The sequence below is a fragment of the Cynocephalus volans genome, chromosome 5 (assembly GCF_027409185.1).
Source record: "Cynocephalus volans isolate mCynVol1 chromosome 5, mCynVol1.pri, whole genome shotgun sequence".
In the NCBI taxonomy this organism is placed as follows: Eukaryota; Metazoa; Chordata; class Mammalia; order Dermoptera; family Cynocephalidae; genus Cynocephalus; species Cynocephalus volans.
The window spans coordinates 143,835,589-143,858,133 of NC_084464.1; the positions used below are offsets into that span (position 1 = coordinate 143,835,589).

At 40.0% G+C, this 22,545-nt stretch overlaps 1 protein-coding gene across 4 annotated transcripts in view; it reads left to right on the plus strand.

The window, feature by feature from the left end:
• UTRN (utrophin) overlaps positions 1-22,545 on the plus strand; it is a 473,290-nt gene that overhangs the window by 33,347 nt on the left and 417,398 nt on the right. Inside the window, exon 1 of one of the 4 annotated variants that reach the window (XM_063097715.1) lies at positions 16,867-16,937. The exons of the other annotated variants lie outside the window; for them this stretch is intronic. The gene's annotated coding sequence lies outside the window, so the exon portion shown is untranslated. Of the gene's footprint in view, positions 1-16,866; positions 16,938-22,545 lie in introns of those variants that run through there. 4 annotated transcript variants of the gene reach the window in all.

Consider the following 22,545-nt stretch of genomic DNA (forward strand, 5'->3'; position numbering starts at 1 on the left):
AAAACTAGAACATTGAGAAGCTCTAAACAGCACACTTGGACGCACAGATCTTTTCTGTTCTTCCCCACCTGAAAAAATATATATGTTTTATATATATATTCTCTTGAGAAATTAAACCCCAACTTGGGATCCCTGGCTCAGAGAGAATGGCAAGGCTCTGGTTTGACATCAGAAAGAGTAAGTGACACCAGATGTCCCCAAATTCCTGAAGCTATATGCCTCCCATTGCCTACCAGCCCCCAAATAAAGGATGCTTTCATTGAGAGTACAGTATAGTTACAACACGTAAATTGATTTCTCTACTTTGAGCTCACAAGTTGGCAGGTGACACCAAAGTCCACAGACCGGTGATCCTCATATTGAAATGTGAAGGGCTGCCAGGAGCCAGCAGATGTTTGAGGAAAGCCTCCACTATTAAAGTCATACCAAAACAAACAGGAAAGAGGAACTTAGGAGAAACAGAGGAATGTGACATATATCACAAATATCCTCAGAAAGGAAGGAAAATAATTGCATCTTTGAAACAAGAACAGAATGCAATGAAAAAATCAGACTCAGAAAAAAAGAAAGATCTTGGAAATTAAAAGTGTGATATCAGAAACAAAAAACTCAGTAGAAGTTGGAAAAGTGGATATGAGAGTAAATAAAAAGTCTTGTAAATAATGTTTGACTTACAATCAAGAGGAGCAGTTATAAACATAGTATTTAGAAATGCATAGGCTAATATTAGAAGAAACAGAAAACAGGACTGGGACAGCGCTGCTGCATTTTATTATACTCCTATTTGGTTAAAAACAAATGAACCATGCACATTTATTAATTTCATAAAAACTGAGAAATATGTAATGAGAGATTTACTTGAGAAATCATTTTATTCAAAATTTTGATAGTATAGAACGTGCAGCACAATGTTACTTTTTTGGCAATCACACAAACCTCTGTAAATACAGTCCCCAAATCTTTTCATTAGCTGTCTTTTCTCTGCACTGATTTTTTGCTGCATGGTTATCCTAAACATTTTCCATTCCTTCCGCCAGGCCTGACAAGCTTCGTGGCTTTAGAAATCATGTAAATCATCATTTCTGCATGTGAGTTGTAAATGTCCAAATGATTTTGAGGCAAGTTTCTTTTCTCACATGACAGCCACGTATTTTCCATATTGCTAGTGATTCTGGGAATGTTTTCTGTTAGACATTTTACACATTGTGCTATATTTAGCTCAGTAGTAATGAAATACAAATGCAAGGAACTGAGGATTTTGAATGAGCGCTAAGAGCGAGCAGACTTTCCAGTTGAAATAGTCTCTTTCCAGCATGTTCTGACATACAAACCACTTTCAGTACTACAGTGGTTTTTGTCTGCTCTTTTCTGTCACTTAGAATCACGATGGTGGTTGTGGTTGACACAGACCCACACAGAATTTTAGATCAGAAGATGATTTAAGGGACCACCAAGTCTGATTCCTTTGCCTTATCATTGAGGAATCTCAGTCAAGGAGGGATGAAATGGTTTTCCCAAGATTCAGCTGCTTCTGTTGGATGCCTAGAGCCCAAACCCCACATTCTTTCTACTTCTCTGGGCCACCTGGACCTCAAGGACACTCCTTGCTTACTTTCCTTCAATTCTCATTCCATTGTTGATGGTTGTCTGGTGGATTTCTACCTGAAAAGTGATGCTTTCGCCCATTTGCAGGAAGTGCTGTGGTGGAGGGGTGGGGGGTGTGAATTTCTGGAAGAATTTTAGGCTCATATTTACTGTGTGAGGTTGAGGGGGGTTTGTTAATGTTCTGAAAGAGATGTCACACATACCTGTGAGTTAAAGCAGGGAAACCAGGCCCAGCTGAGGCTTGGAGTCAAAGTTTTAGAGATGGTAAAACAGGAAGAGAGGGAGGGACAGGGGGAAGGGAGGCAGAAGAGGAGGTGGAAGGGCGCGAGGATTATTTCTTTCCTGTTATTTTGCTTTTGGCAGGATAGAGTGAGAAAGTTACTGAACTGTGACTGGAGCTGCTGAACTGGCCAGAACCTGTCCTACTTTGTGTAAGAGAAATGCTGTGGTATTTACTCTTCCAGAGCAGTCCTAATAGTGCCACTAGGGTCCATGGGCTGCCCTGGAGATTCTGCAAAGTATTTTTTTAAAAAATTAATTTATTTTTATTATTTTCATTTATACATATTTATGGGTACAGAGTTGTCTGTCAGTATTTGTGTATAGTATGTGACGATGAAATCAATATTATTAGCATGTTCATCATTACAGATTGTAATTACTCTTTGTGTCCCTTACCCAATTGCTCCCTAACCCTCCTGCCTCTCCCCTTTCCCACCTCTAGTGACTATAGGTCTATTCACTCCTTCTGAAAGTTCAGTGTTTTATTATGGTCTTTCTTTCTTTCTTTGTTTCTTGGCTCCCACTTAGGAGTTGAGGACATGTGGTATTTCTCTTTCCGTGCTTGGCTTATTTCACTTAATATAATTTTCTCCAAGCTCATCCATGTGCTGCAAATGGCAGAATTTCATTCTGTTTTTATGATTTTGGTGTCTTCTCTGAACCTTTCTTCTGCTGGCCCAGCCCCTGGAAGTTGCCCACTGGTCTTCTAACTCCATCAACGCCTGGTCCTTTTTTATTAGAGTGCTGTGGGTATTAACAGTTGGCTGATTAAAGCAAGGTACAGTGAGGTGTTAATGATTACTCTTCTACCCCTCCTGTGGGTACATGCGTATATTCACAGAGCTGTTACAGAAGTAAGAAGGGATGACTCTAGTTGGTATGCTGGAACTAAGAAAACATGTGGTAGAAATAGGAGTGTAATATATTTTGTAGCCCTACCTGTCTGGTGTCCTCACTTTGCAAACCCAGGGATCTTAATGGCTCAAGAATGAGTCTTTCTGGAAAAAAAGTGGCAGAGGTTTCATCATAACACAAAATATTCTTACGAGTGTCAGGGATATCTAATAGTTGAACTGTTCTTTAACTATTAAACTTGTTAATGTCCCTTGAGAATTTATTCTTTTAGAGTTGTTTTGCATTAAAACCAATGAAATAAGTATTTTTATTTATTGCCAAAATAGCTTCTTAATTTATTAATTCTGTTTATTTCGAATTGTCTTTCTTTTAGAAATTTTTTATTCCTTTACAAAGTGAGTAAAAATATGTTCAATCCATTAAAAACAAAATGTATGTTTCTTGGTGCATCAAATGTTTATATCTCATGATAGTGAGGGTTTTTATTCTTTATCCTAACCCCTCACCCCCCCACCACGGACCCCTTTGGCAGTTTGGTGAAGTGAGACAAATACTTTTAAATGCATAAAATAAAATACATGGCATCACAAAGGAAACCAATTATATTGACGTGCACTTATCAAAATACCGTGTAGTAAGGTAACATTTGCTTTTATTAGTGTTTCAATAACAAGCTGTAACAGTGCTTGCTGCTGTGCTGTTCTGAAATGGCTTTGTTCAAGATATCTGCTTCAGCTGTAAGGTGATGTGAAAATGGCCATGACTTTTATTGGTGATTCAGTCACAGGTACTATTAATAGTGTGTTTTGTGACCTACCTTCACAATGGAAGGTGATGCAAATTTCTGTTAAAGAGGTTAGTGAAAATATCTGATTGTTTTTCCTGTCCAAGTTCATGGACCCCCTTACCTTATAACCATCGCTGAAGAAGATTGATGGTTTAAAGTGAGCATTTGTTTCTTTAGCCCTTGGCAGTGACAGCAGTGTGTCACAAAGAGTATTTTAACAGAGACAACAATTTTAAATGGAAATAACTCTTTGGTGAGTGTCCCATTGTCAGGCACTATACTGAGCAAGTCAACAAAATTGATGGCCCCAATAGTTATGGTGTCTGGTCTCTTGAATGTGTGGACTAGTAGAAGAAACAGATATCAAACTGCAGAATATACAAATCATTGTGTAATTGCTTAGGGGACAAATGTTCTGCAGTGCTGTGACAGGGAATCAGGAGAGGACTTTACCAGGCCTGGGATGGGTGGTAGAGGTCAGGGAAGGCCATTTAAGTCAATACCTCTAGGTGGGAGAGGGTGCTGGTCAAACGCAGAGCCTGTGTGCAGTCTCTAAACTGGGCAGAGCTTGGCCCACAGAAAGCCTGAATGAGGCCAGTGATGGAGAATAAAGTGAACTTGTATCGAAATTGGCAGAAAGATGCAGTTTGCGTTTCTCTCAGTGGTATTTCTAATCCTTATTGAAGAGGCATCGTTTACTTTTTAGTTTGAGGGCATGTATTATTTAGTACATTAATGGATATATCACTGAAAGCTTCAGGGATTAGTTTGGAGTACGTATGTTAAAAAATAGATGATAAAATTTATGACAACAAGGTCTTTTGCAAGAGCTAAAAACATAAAAAGAATTTTTAAATTGTTAAATTCCTTAACATTTTTCCTCACCCGGATTTTTATTTGGCTTGAATTTCAGGAAAACCTAAAAGAGAAGTGAGAAAGGGCTTGACTCCTCTGTATACTGAGCACTTTTAACAGTGATGTTTGTGGAAATGCATACCTTGCTGTTCCTAGGTAGATAAGTGCTGTCATATGTCCAGATTTTAAGGCGACAGACTCCACGCTTGGCAGAGGCTCAGAGCAGACCAGGATCGGGCTATGCACGGAGGCAGGAATGTAACCATTCTGGTTGGGGCAGTTGGGGAGGGACTCATCTGTGCACGGTTCCCATACTGTTTGGTCCTGTTTTTCAATTTGACTTCATGAAAGTTCATTCTCCAGCCGAGGGACATATGTCTTTGTGACTTCAGAAAACATGTACTGTTGATTTGGGAGTCTTAACAGCATTTGGAGAACATGCTGAGCCGAGGAGATATGGAAGTGATATCGGAGTCCACAAGTGGAGACGGCAGACAGTCCCAGGCAGGTAATGAAGACTTGCTTAGACTATCGTAGTATTTACACTTTTGTCTGTCTGGTCTGTTCGTAGGAATGAAACTGAGGCATGACTCGGTCAGCCACAAATTAGCGTGAAAATTACTAAGCAACATATTCTAAATTATTTTGTGCTTTGGGAGGCCTAGGAATTAAAAATTTGTTCTTTTAATAATATTATGAAGTAAGTTAGAATGTTATTTCTGACTTACCTAACAATGTCAGTCATTAAAAAGATTTTGGAAATATGATTTGCTCTGCTTCCTAGACTCGTAGATCTTCTAAGATAGGAAGAGCCCAGTACAGGGCTTGCCACTTGATTCATGTTCATTGAATGTGAATGGATTAGGCCCAATGCCTAAAGATCTGCTGTGAAAACTATTCCATCACTTCCTTGGGATGAAAGAAGATTTGCCCCAAAGTGTCTGTTGTATGAAAATCATATGGGAAGAGAAATAATCCTGACCCTCAAACTGTAAGTGAATTAACGAACTGTAGCTGTGGTGCTACTCCAAATCTCCAGCAACTGAGTAAAGAATCAGCACTCCTGCATTCCTGTAATCTGTCCATTCCTCTCTTGGTTTGTTGACTCGCTCACTTGTCATTTTTTTCGTATCTGCTGGTGCCAAGTTCTGTGATAGGCTGCTGGGAAACAGGTAAAGTAGGATCGCTGCTTATGGGGGCTGGACACAAGCGAGTCAGTGCAGTGTGGTAAGAGGTGTGTTAGTGACACATACTAGGTGTTGTGGGACCTCAGATTAGGAAGGATTAACTCCTGGAGTTTTGCTCTTCTTTGGAGGGGCAGGGAATGTTTCCCAGAGAAAGGACCTGTGGGCTGGCAGAGAGGAGAGTGCAAGAAAGGAATTCCAGGCCGAGGGGAAAGCGTGCGTAGAGGCAGATGCTCAGTGAGTCACATGGTGAGTATGAGTCACGTGGTGAGAGGCTGTTTTCTTATTTGCGATGCACCTCCTGGCTCGTGTCCATCCTCCTCATCCAGCCACCCTGGCCGGAACGACCCTCTGCGGGCTCTTTCCTCTTCTTGGAGTGCTGGACCCCAGCTCGTGGGAGCCCCTTCTCCTCTTTCTGGGTTGGGCACTGGATTAAATTGCACCTCTAGCAGAAGCCTGTTCTGACACCCACCTGGAGTAGATTTTGTCTTCTTATCACCTTCTACCTGCCCAGTTGTTTGCTTTAGTGCCCTCGTCACCATATCTAACTGCTTTGTTTACTTGTTTGTCTACGTTAGTGCTGATAGGTCCCTGAGACTGTGATCTCCATGTGCGCAGGGACCAAGATTTTCTTGTTCACCCTTGTGTCCACTGTGCCTTGTACAGTCCCTGTCTTGTAGGGATGGTGGATCCTTGCGAATAAATGAATGAATGAATAAAAAGGCTTCACTTAGAAAACAGATACACTGGTAATGGCCTTGGTAATCTTGTTTATTCCTTGAAGTTTGAGGTAGTTCTTAACTAGGCACTTAGGATCTCAGCTAAGAATTTTATTCAAGACCTTTGGGTGTTGTTACCTCATGATAAAAGAAAGTGGGAGTTATTTTGGATCTTGGAAGGAATAACATGGAAAAAATCCCAGAATTCTTTAAATTGAATATATAGGGAAGAGAGAAAGTCTACTTGGAACACTTAAATTATAAACCAAAAAGAAATTAATACATTAAAGAAAATCCAATGAAGAGTGTCATTAAATTGCGTCTTTATAGTAATTTTCTAAAGTTATTTACTATATTTTTTTCTTTATTTTTTATTTTTAATTGACTTTTTTTTTTTACTGTACTATATGTTCATTTGCAGTACTCAGTTCTCTGAAACTTCCTGATAATGTTGAGGATTTGTTCTTATCTGTGCCCTGAACACTTTATCCTTCTAATTAATATCATCATTACCTTCCATCCTACTTAAAGCCTTTACCTTATATAATCAGTGATGCTCTCACTGATAGATACTGTTCTTTTTATTCGACATAGTATTCATGTGATAGACATTCTCCATCTGTAGGCTCAACCTCTTTGCCAGTTTTTCTCCACTGCTTCTGTCAGTTTTTATAGCTCACAACTCATATTTTTCTTATACATTTCACACATAGCCTAAGTCATTTTCCATAACATATGAGCTGGTTATTTTTATCATGTTGTGTTAGATTATACAACAAAATTTATTTCGTAAATTTTTCAGTAATGGCAGGTGGACAGTGTGATGTAAAATGGCTTAATGAAAGAAAGGAAAATCTAAAGGCAGATTGCTTAAGTGAATGTGATTGTTTTCCCATTTAGTTTCCTTCAAATCAGGATTCCTTGCAGAGATCTGTGAATGCCCAGGGGTTGCAGACAGGGCTTCTCAGCTTCAGCCAGGGATGGAGGGTTTGTATCTCCTGATGTGTTCATCAGTGATATCTCTTGCCCTTGGTATCTGATTCCAATCTTTTGTTCTCTTCTTAGAGAAACATGAAAAAATATATACTACCCTGACGGTGAGATTTTGGTTATTTTTATTTGTGAAGAGACTTTTCTGTTTACCTGTTCATTTCATTCTGTAAATGTTTATTTCCCACTTACTATGTACCAGGCACTGTGCTAATCTCTACACATTAAAAAATGTTGTATTATGACCAATACTTACTTTAGGGTAAACTGTTTAGGAGAGGGCTATGTGAAAGAAGTTACATGGCAGCAGAGAAATGTTTTGTGGTCTGTATGGTACTTTTTTTTTTTCTTTTTTAATTTTACAGAACTGCTACGGGCTAGAGAATGATGATGATTTGCACCTCTGACATCATTGCTAATGTTGGGTTTCTGTGCTTGGGCTCTTTGTGCTGCAGACGCGAAAGGCATTTTGAGAGTCTTAATTTCACAGGAACCCTGCACCTGTTGCTGGCTATTTTTGCATATGACATTCAGAACCTAGACTCACTTGCTTCCGTTTCCTTTTCCTTCCCCTTCTTTCTGGTGTGTGTGTGGGGGGTCAAATTTATAACTCGTGAAGAGTAACCTCCTTCTTCCCTCAGGGCTACGATTTTAGTGCCCTTAAGAGCAGTAGTGTTAGGTCCGTTTGTCCTTCTGTTACTGAAAGACTCATAGCTGAGCAGCCCCAAGAGTCTGACGTGTATGTTTGTGCCAGAGGTTGGGACTGGGGTGGGGCCGAGCCAGCTTTCAGCAGCTGCTGCTGCTACCTGATCCTGGAACCTCATTGCTGTTGAGGAACATCTATTTCCTCTTGGTTTCTTTTGATTTTTGGCTATGACTCCGAGGAAGAGAGGAAGTACTGTAGAGTATCATTTACTTTAATATGAATAACTGAAATCTCTGGGCTTCACGGTGGTTCAGGCAATGCTATTGAGAGCCAGGGAGCTGAGGGGCTGCTGTAGAAGGCACACGACAGCATGAATCTGGTGTTTTACTCACTGTCATGAAACTTCAGTTACCTCATTTTTCAAATGAGAATCGGAATATGGACACAGCATAACTTGTAAGAATTTTGCAGGCCTCAAATGTGAAAGAACTTTGAAGTTCGGAGATCCCTAAAAGTGAATACTGACCAGATTAAATACTGATGGTCAAAACGTTGGAAGTTCCAGGACCCCATTGAATTTGCAACCTTTGGGAAGTTATTTTAGCCCAACATTACTAATTTATTTATAGTTTTATAGAGAGATTTGCTCATGGATAGTCTCTGGAGGGGAGAAATTTTATGGAAAGTGGAGCTCTGTGTGAAATGGCACGTAGATGGTCCCAGCTTGCACGCTGGGGAGCGGCTCGTTCACCATCAGGGACTGCCCGGCTTTGTTTTTGCCTTATTTCTGGATCGTTGTTTCTCCTTTGTATCTTTAGACATTGTTTCTGAGTTCCCTACTCCCGTCTGCCTCGCTCTTCCTCATGGCTCCTTAGAATACTTCAATCATATGCTGTTTGTGTATTTTCTGCCTCTGTCCTGCTCACTCCCACCTGTTTACTCAGTCTCTGCCCATGCCTTTCCCCTTTTTGCAGGCTCGGGCTGTCTTCATACTTGAACCTGATCCCTGAGGCCACGATATAGCAAGTGCCTGTTGCACTTGGTGCTGAGTGACCTTGCCTGGCCTGGGAACCGGCTCTCTTCACTGCTGCACTGCATGGAACAGAGTAGGCACCTGTAGGCCTGTCAGCTGACCAGCTGTCACGAGTGCTCCTCCCTGGGACTCGGGCCCTGGGCACCTGTGTTGCTGAGCTTCATGGTTCATAAACTGTTGAGTGATAACCAATACTTGCATTCTCTACTCCTCACCTGGTTACCTCTTGGGACCTCTTTATATCATCTTGGAAATCCTGGAGCTGGTTTATAATACTCCTGTTCAATTCATCAGGATCAGTTCTAAGTAGTTACTACCTGAGTTCTTCATTTTCTCCCCACTTTCAGCCTTAAGTGGTCACAAGTGGATGATGATGGCTCATTCCTAAGTCAAGAAGTATGACGCATGAGAGTCTGGGTGGGTGTGCCATGGTTAGACAGGACTGTCTTTGTGTGGTACCAGCTGCAGGCAGGATCTACAGATGACTCACACATGTCAGTACCCATATCTTCTGAGTGGCCAGCATCCTCAGATTTGCATGAGGGAATTTGCATGAGAAAAGAAACAGAATCTGGTAATCAGGATCGAGATGCACGCGGATGTGTCTGATGGACTGCGGTAGGTGGTGCTGAGGAAGCCAGTTTCTGGCAGAGATAGTGTTGCCTCATGGAGAGGGGAAGCTGGCATGGTAGGAATTTTAAGTAAGTTGAGTGAGATAAACAATAGCCAGGACCTCGTGAAACCAGCACTCTTTGCTGCAGAGAGCAAGCAGGAAGACAGGCAGTGGCTCAAGTTTTCTGAGGTAGAGATTGTCACTGCAGGTGACAGAGGGTCAAAGAGTTATGAAGACCACATCAGGATCCATACGTTGGTAGGCCCTAAGGACACTTGGTCACTTCTCCCACTGGATTTTTTTTTATTGCTGACACCAAAGAATAATCTCTATGCATCTCTTCTTCACACCTTCCCATGAAGCTTGTAAGTTCTAGAACTCTCTAGAAACTAGAGAAGTTTTCCTCACAATGCCAGCAAATGCACTTCAAGGAACTCAGTTGCTGTCCTTTGCTCCAAAGCCAGTAGGTTGCCAACTGATTAATAAAAACGGAACCTGTAGACAATTCAGAAAAATCACCCCTTCTTTCTCTTTTTAAAAATAATATTTAAAAATCTTCCTTTCCTTTTTAGATAATTGTGTTGTTTTATTCATGTCTTTTACTGTTTCCTTAAATAATTGTTCTTGCCTCCCTGAATAACACTGGCAATGACCTTCCTTCCTGCCACTAGAGTGCAATGTTCGTAGCTGGGGGGCCATTCCAGGGACCCCTGCCTTAAGCAGCCAGCAATGTAGGGTTCCTCTCGTGGCCCTGGCAGATTGATTCCTGCTTCTACAAAGTGGTAGCATCAGGGCTGGCTGGTTATCTAAGTAGTTAGAGCATGGTGTTATAACACCAAGGTCAAAGGTTTGGATCCCTGTACTGGCCAGCCACCAAAAAGAGAAAAAGTGGTGGCATCAGGTGGCATCCTTGTAGTGTTGACCTGTTATGCTCCAGATTGCTGTCAGCCATTGGTTGCCTCACCTCAGAGGATTCCAGGCAATTGCCACTTCTGCTTGGAATCAACACTGTGGGTGAGAAACCCTGCCACACACACATACTCTGTTGTGAGAGGAGGGCTGGCCTGGGGAGAACCCCACGTTCCCCTCTTGGAACACTCCTCACATCTCGGTGGAGGGAGCTGCTGTGTGCACCTACTACCTCTCTTTACTCACTCATTAAGGGATTTGGTGGGATTGTTGTCTACCTCTTAATTTCACTGCTTTCATGCAGCTTTCCTGAGATAATTCTAAGAAAGGGTATAATTTAATCTTGAAATACGACTTCTAGGAATTTTCCTTTTAATTCAACGTTCCAAGTAGGTGTCTTTGTTTGCGCATTAGAAAATAAAACTAATACTTAAATATGATTTTCCCCTGTTGTTGGCGGGCTCCTTAAAGTCTGCATTGAGGTCTGCCTCTGTACGGTTGGAGATAATGCTAAGCTTTTTGATGGTGGGGACTTAGATTTAACTCTCTCTGACAAAATTTTGTTGATTATAATGTCATTCAATTCCATTAGTATACTAATATGGAAATAAAGGCATAATTTCAGATTTTATTTTTATCTTCCTACTCTGGGAAAACAATCTCATGAGAAATCACATAGACCATTAAATACCATCCTTGACATTACTTTTTTGGGTTTGCTTGTTTTTAAAAAAGATTTTCCTGGCCTTGCTTTTTATAATTGTTTTAAACATACCAATTGTAGCATAATAAGTATTTTTAGACATGTGTTGTTAAGTCATGTGAAAAATTCTTTTCATATCAACATGTGGAATTTTGTTAATAGTCTTTATTATGATCATGAACTGAGGTAGAATTTCCTAGCTAGACAAGAATGAGCTTAAAAATCTCCACGTGCTCTTTGATGATTGGAGAAGTTATATTCTAAACAATGTACTCTGATGAAAATATTAAAGAGAGTTAATTAGATTGTGAGATTCTTAAGGACAGACTGTGCCTTTGCCATTTTCGCATTCTTCTTGGGGGTAATGCTATGTTGAAGGGACTTGGTTTAGATCATGGGGAGCCATGTGAACCTCATGAAGATCAGACTCCAACCTTGCAGGAGAAACCTCTTAGTATTTTGAAGCTAGGAACTTGCAGGTATTTTAGAAAGATCACTCTGGGGGCTCTGTGAGAGGGTGAATTGGAGTGAAAAGAGCCTGGAGGCCAAAGGACATTGCAGGTGGCTTTGCCAGGAGACCAGGAGAAAGAAGATGTGATGAGGTGGGTGGGAGATGGATGAAGCCGTGGATTTCATAGGTACAGGTCGACCATCCTTCATCTGCAGTTACAATATCCAAAAAGAGCTCTGAAAACCAAAAGGTATTTCCTTTTTAGTTCATTTGACAGTAAAACTTGAACTTGACCTGAACTCATTTGATAGCGCATCTGACTTGGACTGTGGGAATTCTTTAAAAATCCTTACTTATCCCACTTATTGTTCATAAAACATATGTATTTGCAGCAGAACTATCAACGTTTTAGATTAGGGAAAATTGCCCTGGATCTTGCTGTTTTCTTGTTTCTAATGTAATATATGACTTGTACTGTATAACTTTTCTTGAATGGGGAAAATTCTGATTTGGCAACACATCTGGCCATATGGTTTTGGACAGGGGGTTGTGAAACTCTATTTGACCTGTGTTCACATGATAAGGTGATTGGACTGACAGGTAAGACGAGGGAAGAACTGTGCAGGAAAAGAACATTTATAGCCTAGAAGACTCACCTGTTAATGATGATTACCTCATTAGCATGAAGGGGAGCAGACTTTGTTGGAGGGGGGAGGTCAGAAATGTTCCTCCGATAGGGCATGATTTATAGAAAAGAATGCAAAGAATGCATCTTGGATTTTTGAAGTGTTGCTTGTGTGTGGAATCTTGGATTGAGTCGTGGCCCAGAAAAAGGAGACAACTGGAGAAATTTGAGTGAGATCTGCAGATTTGTTCATAGTACTGCATCAGTGTCACTTGTCTGGTTTTGGTAGTCATACTTGGGTTATGTAAGATGGTAACATTTAGGGAGCTGGATGGAGGGAATAGGAAATCTCTGTGTACTATTTTTACAACTTCTTTCATAAGTCTAAGATTATTTCAAGATAGAATGTTTAAAAAAAATACAAAAAAAGTCATTTGTAATATTAGAGGATGGCATCATCCACCCTGCTTTTCAGGAGAAAATATCTGTTAGAGGAGCCTGGTTTTCTCAGAGAATTCGAAGTCCAAAAATGCAAGTCAAGTAAAATTTCAAAGTCAGGTCTTTACCTCCTCCCCATTTTTTTTTTTTGTTAAAGCTGACCTGGTTTCTATCATAAGATTAACTTAACATTTTCTGATCTGAGACAAGTGTTTGAATCCAGCTTAAATGCATAAAAAAGAGTTACAAAACGAAGGCAGTAATGTCTCGAGAGTTCACGGGAAGTGCCGTAAGTCTTCCCTTGTTCTGGGTCTCCCTGGTGTTGGTGGGTGTGGCTTGGCTCTAGCTCTTGTCTGCAGCTCTGCAGGGTCAGGTGTGGGTTCACTAGTTAAAACTGACAGTTATAATATGACATTCAAAGCCAAGAGGGTTTGCAGATAACAGGAAGAATGAAGGAAATGTGTACCTGTCACGGCCAAGGTCGGCTCGCCTGGGCTTGGTGGTGCTGATGCTGCTGGGCCTGTGGGTTTCCCTGTAGAGAGAGGATTAGCCTTCAGATGCCTTTCCTTTGCTCTCTCACTTCTACACCACCCCCTGTAGTTTCAGTTGATTTGTTCTGTAATTCTCTCTCCATTCCAATCTTTTTTTTCCTTTTTGATGAGAGTAGACCTAGGCTGGCAGCTAGTTGCTATTGAGCTATAATAGAACTAGTGGTATGTACAAAATTTGATTACTGCTGTCAACACCAGACTGAATAAGAAAGTGCATACCCTAGACAGATACTTGCAACATAAATGGTCTATTGATTTCACGAGAACTAGAAATGAGGCTGCTGCTTAATCTAGCAGAAGAACGGATCTGTGAATACAGGGGTTTCTGACATTACAGGGCAGTTTAAAAAAGTGCCCTATTAGATCTTTTTAGAAGAACCTTTAGATAACTTTTGTTAAACTGATTGTAGCTTCAGATTTCTTAACCATCGAGTATTTACAGAAACTCCAATAAAGCCTTGGCGCTTGTGTTTGTTCGATGGTGTGCTTTGCCTGCATAGAATCTGCGTTATATTGTTGATACAGACCTTATTTGCTCCTGAGCTGTGATGACACTTCCACTTAGTTTACTATGAATGCTTAAGAAATTTCCCACAATGGAACTTTCTATTTGACATATGAAAGTTCAGTTTCATAGTCAGCTGTATGCCAAGAAATAACTAAAACAATGGATTACATAGTGCAGCCTTGGGACATGGATAATTTTTTAGAAGATGGATGAATCAGATCATTAATAGACGTTGCAAGGCCTGAGGCTTTACATTGGAAAATAAAGAAAAAAAAGTCTTCTTTTTTAAAGTTAATAGCCTTTGGTATTTTCTTTGTTATGCTTTATATGGATTCTGTTCTGTTAAGTTTTTTTTTTTTTTAGGTATTAAGAAGAACTAAATGAAAAATAGGATGTTTTAGGAAAGAGGTAATTAATACCATTATACATGAATTTGTTCAAACATGGTAATGTCTGAAAAAATGATATTCCCCTTGATTTAGATTTTCTTTTGAATAATTACTATTCTTCTCCAATATCACACTTTTGAGAGGAAAGGGGAAATTATTGCTGCTATCTAGATCTTGACTTGTTACCCCTTTTGGCTACATTCAAAATTTTTGAGATTCTTAATCTTAAATCACATCTGTTCTAAAATTTCTTCCTATACATAATTATGGCTACTTACAAAAGACTGTTTTAATTGAGCCCATTTCTGTTTAAGAAGACACACACAGAAAGATAGATAGGAAGAACTGATTTGTAAATGATTGAAATGTCATATTTACACTTGGAATTTCATTTTCTTACAAGTTTGCAGAAGCAACCATTTGGTAGAGGAAGAAGAGCCAACTGCTTTAGCAGCCTCTAGTTGGAAATATACATCTGAAGGCCAGTGATGTTTAGCTGGTATGAACCCAGTACAGCTATACCAGTAAAAATGTTGAAAATAGCCACTGTTAAAGATGGACACCTTCAGGATCTTGATTTAGTATTGTAGCCAATATCCATTTTCTTAGATGGTGCTCATGATGTCTTGGTTGTTCTGTGTTTTGAATATTTAGCCCTGCCTATAGGAATGAAGACATTTTTAGGATACTGATAAAAATTGAGGTTTGGTAGCCATCAAGGAAATGCAAATCAAACTGCAATGAGATGCTGCTTCATACCCACTAGGATGGTTATAATAAAAAAGACAGATAATAGCAATTGTTGATGAGGATGGAGAGAAATTGGAACACTCCTACAGTGCTGGTGAGAATGTAAAATGGTGCAGCCCCTTTGGAAAACTGTCTGGAAGTTCTTCCAAAGGTTAAGCATAGAGTTACCATATGCCCCAGAAATTCTACTCCTGCTATATATATATATATATATATATATATATATATATATATATATATGTTGACTTAATCATTTCTCTTGAATATATATATATGTCTGAATATTTGTATAATTTATATTTTTATATTTTATATTTATTTAATAAATAAAATAAAAATAAGTAGATAAATTAAAAATATTCATACATACATATATATTCAAGAGAAATGAATGTCAACATAAAAAACTTGTACACAAATTCTAATAGCAGAATTGTTCATATTAGCTAGAATATAGAAAGAACCCAAATATCCTGAACTGATGAATGAGTAGATAAAATGTGGTTTATCCATACAATAGAATATTATTCAGCCATAAAAAGTGAAATACTGATGCATGCTATGACATGCATGAATCCTGAAAATGTGCTAAGTGAAAGAAGCCAGTCACAAAAGACCACATACTGTATGATTTCATTGACACGAAATGTCTAGAAGAGGCAACTCTGTAAAGACCAGAAATAGATTTTAGAGGTTGCCTTGGGCTGAAGGGTGGGGAGAGGAAGTAGAGAGTGACTGCTTCTTGGGGTGATGAAATGTTCTAAACTTGACTGTGGTGATGATGGCACAGCTCTGTGAATATAGTAACAACACTGAATTGTACACTGTAAATGGGTTAATTGTATACTATGCGAATTATGTATGAATAAAATTGTTAACCAAAAAAATTGGGCTTTGACAGTGTGACAGAATCTGTATCATTATGCTTTTCACTTTCTCTTCTCAGAACAATCCCAGGAGACAGGTGAGGTCACTACTCCCATTTTACAGATTTGGAGAGTGAGGCTTAGAGGACATATTTTTCTAGAGTCTTACAGCGTCTCGTCTAGGAAAAATACTGTGATGTGGAGGAGGAGAGAGGGGCAAGTACAGACTACTTCTCTATTCTATAGCTTGGATAGTAGTAAGAAGAAAGATGCCTTTTAATTCAAACCGCGTGTATCCTGACAAGGATACATATTCTATGAAAATCTCTGCTAATAAATAGAAAATTTCTATTTCAAAGCAAAAAAGAAAAAGAATTAGATAAGGACTAAAAGTAGGTGAGATAACACGAATAATGATTTTCCTTCGTTTGTGTGTGTGTGTGTGGATAACATGTGCATAAGTCACAGCAAGAGAGCAAGGCAAATACCCCAAATAGAATAGGCTGGAAAATATGAGTCAAAATGGTTACCTCTTATAATTCTGTGTGGTTAAGTTTATTTTTTCCATAATAGCAATTTCTAAGGGATTAAGAATACTTTTGAGTTTTATTTCCCTGAGGTATACATAGATACTAAAGTGAAATAATAAGTCCAGTTTATTCTTTGAAGTACAGTTAATATGTAACCAAGCTCTTCAGCCAGTTGCCTACCCAGGGCAAGCACCTTTATTTATATACATGGTGGGTAGGAAGGTGGGTGGAGGGCCCCTTATCAGCTGACGCTGTGAAAACAGGAAGCAACATTATAATCTCTCTGTAGTAGATCGGGAACATTCAAAGGCCTTTAATTGTGACTATTAAAAAAAAATCAACAAAGAAAGTACCTAAGGAGTTTTCACTGACTACAAAGTGTAACTTCCTGTCTGGTATTCAGAGGAGGTTGGGTTAGGGTTAGTCAGATCCTCTCATGGGAAAAATAAAAGCTACCAAAAAAAAACAGGACATCCCAGTGTGCAGTTCGCAGGCTGCTTTTGTTGTCTGCTTCCTCTGTATCTTTTTCTTCGGCATCTAAGCAAATGTAGGTGATGAGCCGCCCGGCAGCCACCACATTTCGTTGGAAAAAGTGCAGATTTGATTTTCCAGGGCAAGTAGCTCTCCAGGCTTGCAGGCGATTACCAGGTAAGGCTGTCAACTTGCGTGACTCCCAGCCAGTGAGGTTTTGGCAAGAGGACACCAGCAAAGACAGAGCTTTCTCATGCACTCACCGAGCCTAATTTGTTAAGTAACAAAGCTGCTAAAGGCAAGGCCCGGCTGGTGACAGGAGCAGATGGCCCATTCTTCCTGACGCCACGTCTGTCGCGGACTCTGAATATTGGAGACCAACCAGCTTATGATTCTCTTCAGAAGGTGACACTTTGCCCGAGTTATTGGCTTCCTGGGAAAAAGCACACTCAGGAACCTTAAATTATGACAGACCTTATCACAACCTTAAATTGGGACAAACGTGCTTCCCTTTACCTTTCAGTATTTTCAGAGCAGCTTACGCTGTGTTGACTGTTCATTGTCATATACGGAAAAGTCTCTTCTGTGGTACTGAACAGTAATAGACCTCATCCCATACTGTGTTTGATTTACTCTGGCTAAAATAAGTGGCTAAAAAGGCATTTTACTTTTAAAAATATATAATGAGGAGCTGAGAAAGGAGAGAATTGGACATTTGTATTTTAGGGGCAATAGAAATGAAGGGTTTTTGTTTTAACTCAGGCTTGTCCAGAAGAAATGTCGGTGCAGGACTTCATGTAGGGATGTCATCACGAGCTTTTCTCTCACTGGAGTTCATGTCCAGGGGGACTTAGTTTTTCTGATCAGTTCAGATGTCCATATCTTGTTTAATATGTATATGTGTGTACCGGTCGTACGAGCTTTCTGAGAAGAAAATCCCAACTCACGTGTTTTGTTTGACCATACATGTTATGCATGAATATTGTCACTATGGAAAAACTTTTAGGCTGGTTAGAGTTTTAGAAAATGCTTTTCTTTTCTTTGTATTTACTCTTTCTTAGTGTTTTCCTTTGAAGCTCCAGATGAATGAGGTGGTGAGTGCTTTTAAGCATCGTCTCTACAGAGCAAATTTAAACTAAAATGATTGGAGTAGCCTATATTTTCTTAGTAAATTCAGTTTCTTGGCCAAGCATAATAGGTGATCAGTGGGCTACAGTTCTCTTCATGGGCTATTACTTTTCTTAAATAACCATGTGGTCCCAACACAAAATCAGAATACCTTTCAGGGAGCTGAATTAAAACCCCCTGTGGAGGAGCAGCAGTTGTAGCATTGTGGCTTTTCAAAGGTTTCTTTAGACTCTCTCCTAGTCCTTTCTTTTCCTAATCGTCTCTGTATTCTGCTAGTCTTCCTCCTGCTGTCTTGTTGCAAAGGGCCTGGGGTAACTATCATGGTTGAAGTCAGAAGACAAGTGGAAGAAAAATACAATCTTTTAAATAGTAAGCAAACTTTCAAATGGGTAGAAAACAGCTTTAAATATGTTTAAATGCTGTGCGGGTTGAGTTCTGGTCCATTCTTCCCTGCCCTCTGACCAGTCAGAAGACTTTAGGAAAATTGAAAGCATTTTTTTTATAGCATTTTTTTTTAAGTATTGCAAGGCATGTTGCTTTAATAAAAAATAGAAAACCCATGTGTACATGATTTCAAATTCCTCAAGAACCTAGATTTTCTTTTCATTGGTTGTCATTAAAACTGGATGTTTTCTTGTGTGTCACATAGACTTTTTAGTGATCTTATCAGAAGTAAAAATGTTGGGCAGAGCCCGTGGCACACTCGGGAGAGTGCGGCGCTGGGAGCGCAGCGACGCTCCCGCCGCGGGTTCGGATCCTATATAGGAATGGCCGGTGCACTCACTGGCTGAGTACCGGTCAAGAAAAAGACAAAAAAAAAAAAAAAAAAAAAAAAAAAAAAAAGAAGTAAAAATGTTAAATTAATGTTAAAAATAACATTTTCGCCGAATATTAACAATAATCTAACTGGGGGAGATCAGAGCTAAAAAAATAAAAAGGCTTGAAAAATGTGAAGTAAAAAATTATTTGGAGGAATGACGGCATTTAGGCATCTATTAATACCCGGATGATTTATGTCTGGAAATTGCACTGCTCAGGAAACCACTTCTGGGAGGCCCTGCTTATCTTGCCATCCTTCCTGCCTTCTCATCGGCTGACAGGACTCTATGTCAGCCACTTCCTTTTTAGGCAGAGGGGTTAAAAGATTCACAACCCTGGCTCCTTAACAGGATCACCAAGGTGCTGGAGCCCCACCGCCAGATGCCTGGCTTAGTTGGAGTGAGGCCTTGGCTTTGTAGCTTTTCAAAAACCATCCAGGTGTGTCTGATGTAGAGCCAAGGTGAAAGGGGCTCAGGAGAATGTTACCCATCCCCCATTCGACTGAAAGCTCTGTGAAGAGAGGGACAAGAAGGAAGCCTTGTCACTGCTATCCCCCAGCCTCTGACTGTGTGCCTGGCCTGCAGGAGGCTCAGTACCTGCTTGTGGAATGAGTGAATGAGTTCCTCTGGGCAACAGGAGGGCTGGGAGAAGATAGGACAGAGGCTTAGTTTCTGGTTTGTCTCATGGAGGAGAGTGTGGTATGTTGGACTGAACATCGGCTGTCGTCTGGGAAGCAGCTCTAGGGAGAGGTCCCAGAGGAACAGGTGGCTAGTCTGGGCAGACCCCTCCGAAGAGACAAGGCTCCCAGTGGATGGTGTTCTCGTGGGTCGAGGCAGGTTGAGGACTTTGGGTGTAAGAATTTCATTAGGGGCTGGGTGTGGTATGAATGTGGAGGTGGGGCCAGATGGGGCCACTACCAGGAGACTCTCCTGAACGGCATGACTCATTCTTAAGGAGCTCAGGTCTCTTGTGTTCAAACTCCAGGAGGTTTAGGACCACTTTGGGTTGTCGAGATCTTCTATAATTTTTTAGTCTTTCATCGGCTTAGTCAATGTTTGTCAATCACCCAGCATGTGCTCTGGGGTGGTACTGAGGATAGAAAAATGAAGGCGATACAGTTCTTCCCCTACGGATGGAGGGCCTGGAAGGGACGGTGTGTGAAGAAATTTACAAGGTCTGGTTTTTGGCTGAAAAAAAGAAATGTGGTCATCTGTGCCTTATATTAGGGGCTGCCTAACCCCCCAGTTGACTGTGTCTGAATAAAGGAGCAAAGGATTTAGAGTGATCAGAGTGCAGCGAGGTTTGTCAGGGAAAATGTCTTAGGATTTGTGAATTTTTTACTGATCTTAATGTTTACAGAGAAAATGTATTGGTGGTTAGGAAAACCAGGTAGAATCTAAGACACAGAGGCACGAGACTGAGAATTATTAAGTAGAGGGAGTGACTTGTTTGAAACAAAAGAATTTGGAAGGGGGGATGAGAAATGTGATTCACATGGTACTGAGCAGTTCTTCAAAGGATGGGACTTGTCACTGAAGACCTGCGTCCCATTTAGTCCTGCTACAGACATGTAAGTCACTGAGCCTCTGAGATGGGGCCTCCCAACAAGTAGGACTCACCAGGGGATTCTGGCAAGGGTTAATGATGTAATACATTTTAACGTACTTTGCAAGCTGTAGTAATAGTTCCAAGTAAATAAAAGGAATAATAAGTTCTGTAAAAATCACAAAAATCTAGTCTGTTGATAACAAGTTTTGCCTGCTAGTCTAGGAATAGGAATAGGAAATCAAACATTGTGTTCATTGCGGTACTTAAACTATGTGTAAGCTGAAACTGTCACTGTCATCTTTTTGGTGCATTTTTCCTTGGCATTACTTGAAAGGCATGCTCATGAAACTGGTCCTGGATCTGTTGCATGTTTTCACTTGGGTTCTCTGACCCCTACTTAGAGGGCACCAGGTGCTTCCTACTCAAACCATTCATAAATTCAGGATTTGGTTGGAGGGCCATTGAAGGGGCTGGTGTGGGAATTAGATAGGATCTGGGCACAGTCTCTGCCCCAATATTTTGACCTTCATTTGAACAGTTCAGTGAAGTGGCAACTCAAGTAGTTTTTTCCCACTGAACTAGAGCTTTCATTGTTTTGCAGAGGAAGGTGAGTCATAGCCCAGTTCTACCACCGTGCTGAAGTGAAATTTTAGTCTAGGACTAAAGGAACACAGGCCAAGCTTTCTGTCTAAACCACAGAGCGTGGAAACTTGGACTGTGAGCTGGGCAGGAATTAGTGTGGCCCGGTGTGTGGAGTTGCTGTCAAGTTAAAGGAACGTTTTATTACAATAAATTTTTGACTCCAAATCTCACTTTTAGTAACGTATTTAATTGGACTCCTTCTTGAAAAAATCAATGCAAAATGAAAATTATACAAAGTCAAAAGTTGTCATTCCTCTTCTTCCTCCTGCCCCCATAGCCATTGTTAATAGTTTTGTTTGTCCTATTACATTTTTTTCTGTGAATACACAAATGTACAGCTTTATGTATAAGTTCCCACAAACACTTTTTTTTGAGCCGGAACTGAGACCATCCTGTATTAGTGGATCCCATTAAAAAAATTAAGAATTACTACCTGTGTACATACATCTTAGTGCACTTGGGTAATTGCTGGGGCAAATATGTGTCTGCTGTTAATCTGCCATCCACAGAAGGTAGAGAGATGAAAAGTAGTATATATGGTTTGAACTTGCATTTCTTTTTGTGTGGAATTGAACTTCTCGAGGCATTTGTTGATTGGCTCTCTGGATAAATTCTTCAGCGAATCACCTTTTCATACATTCCCATGTTCTTCTGTTGTTTGGATCTCTGACTTTTAAATTAATGATTACAAAGGAGATTCCTACAAAATGGCAGATTTTGAATGACTTATTTGAATTTTTTTTTTTAGTTTTAAAATGGTTAACTTCTACCTTCAAAAATAGACATTATTTCCAGATTTCTGGGACAGAGGTTTGAGTCTTTGGACTTCGATTTTAAATTTTCTCTTTCATTTTTGGCTAGTGTGGAACCCATCATTATCCCAAACTGTGCTGAGACTAGTAATTATTGAGGTGCCCTCACTATTTTATTACATTTTTTGTATACTGATAAATTATTTTCATATGGATGGTAAATCCCAGATTTATTTACAGAAAAACCCACTTTTCATATATCTTATGGGACAGATTAGAGTTAGCAGAAAGAGGCTGTGGAGTTAAGCTTAAAATTAAATCCCAGATGTGCTGCATCCTGAGCCTCAGTTTCCCCACTTGCAAAATGGAGATAATGGGGCTGTTGTAAATCTTTAAAGGTGTATGTAAGTAAGATTCCTTGCACATAACTTGGGAAATTGTGGGAAGGATTATAAGTGGTGGCTGTTTGTGTTAGTAGATCCTTTCAAGTTGATACAGAAAAAACCGTACGTTTAGATGCTAAATGAAGATAAGACAGCTTAAATGAGGCCCCATATGCACCATCATATTGAAAGTTTACCAATTTGTTTTCATCCTTCGATCTAGATCCTTTAGTGATTTTTCACATCAAAGCATTGAGGCTGTAATTCTGTGATGGGCTGATTTAACCACAGATCCAGTACATTGCAGGAGATACAGAGCTGTATAGGACAGCAAATGGCCTGCAGTTGCTTGGAGGGTATCTTTGTGGCAGTGTGCCTGAAATGTTTTGCTAGTTTCAAAGTTCACTTTCATTTGCTCAGAAAGGTTTTTATTGTTTGCAAGCAAGCAAGGCAAGCAAAAGGAAAGGGCACATAGTCTCCCCTATGATTCTGTGCTGGACGACCTATTTGCCT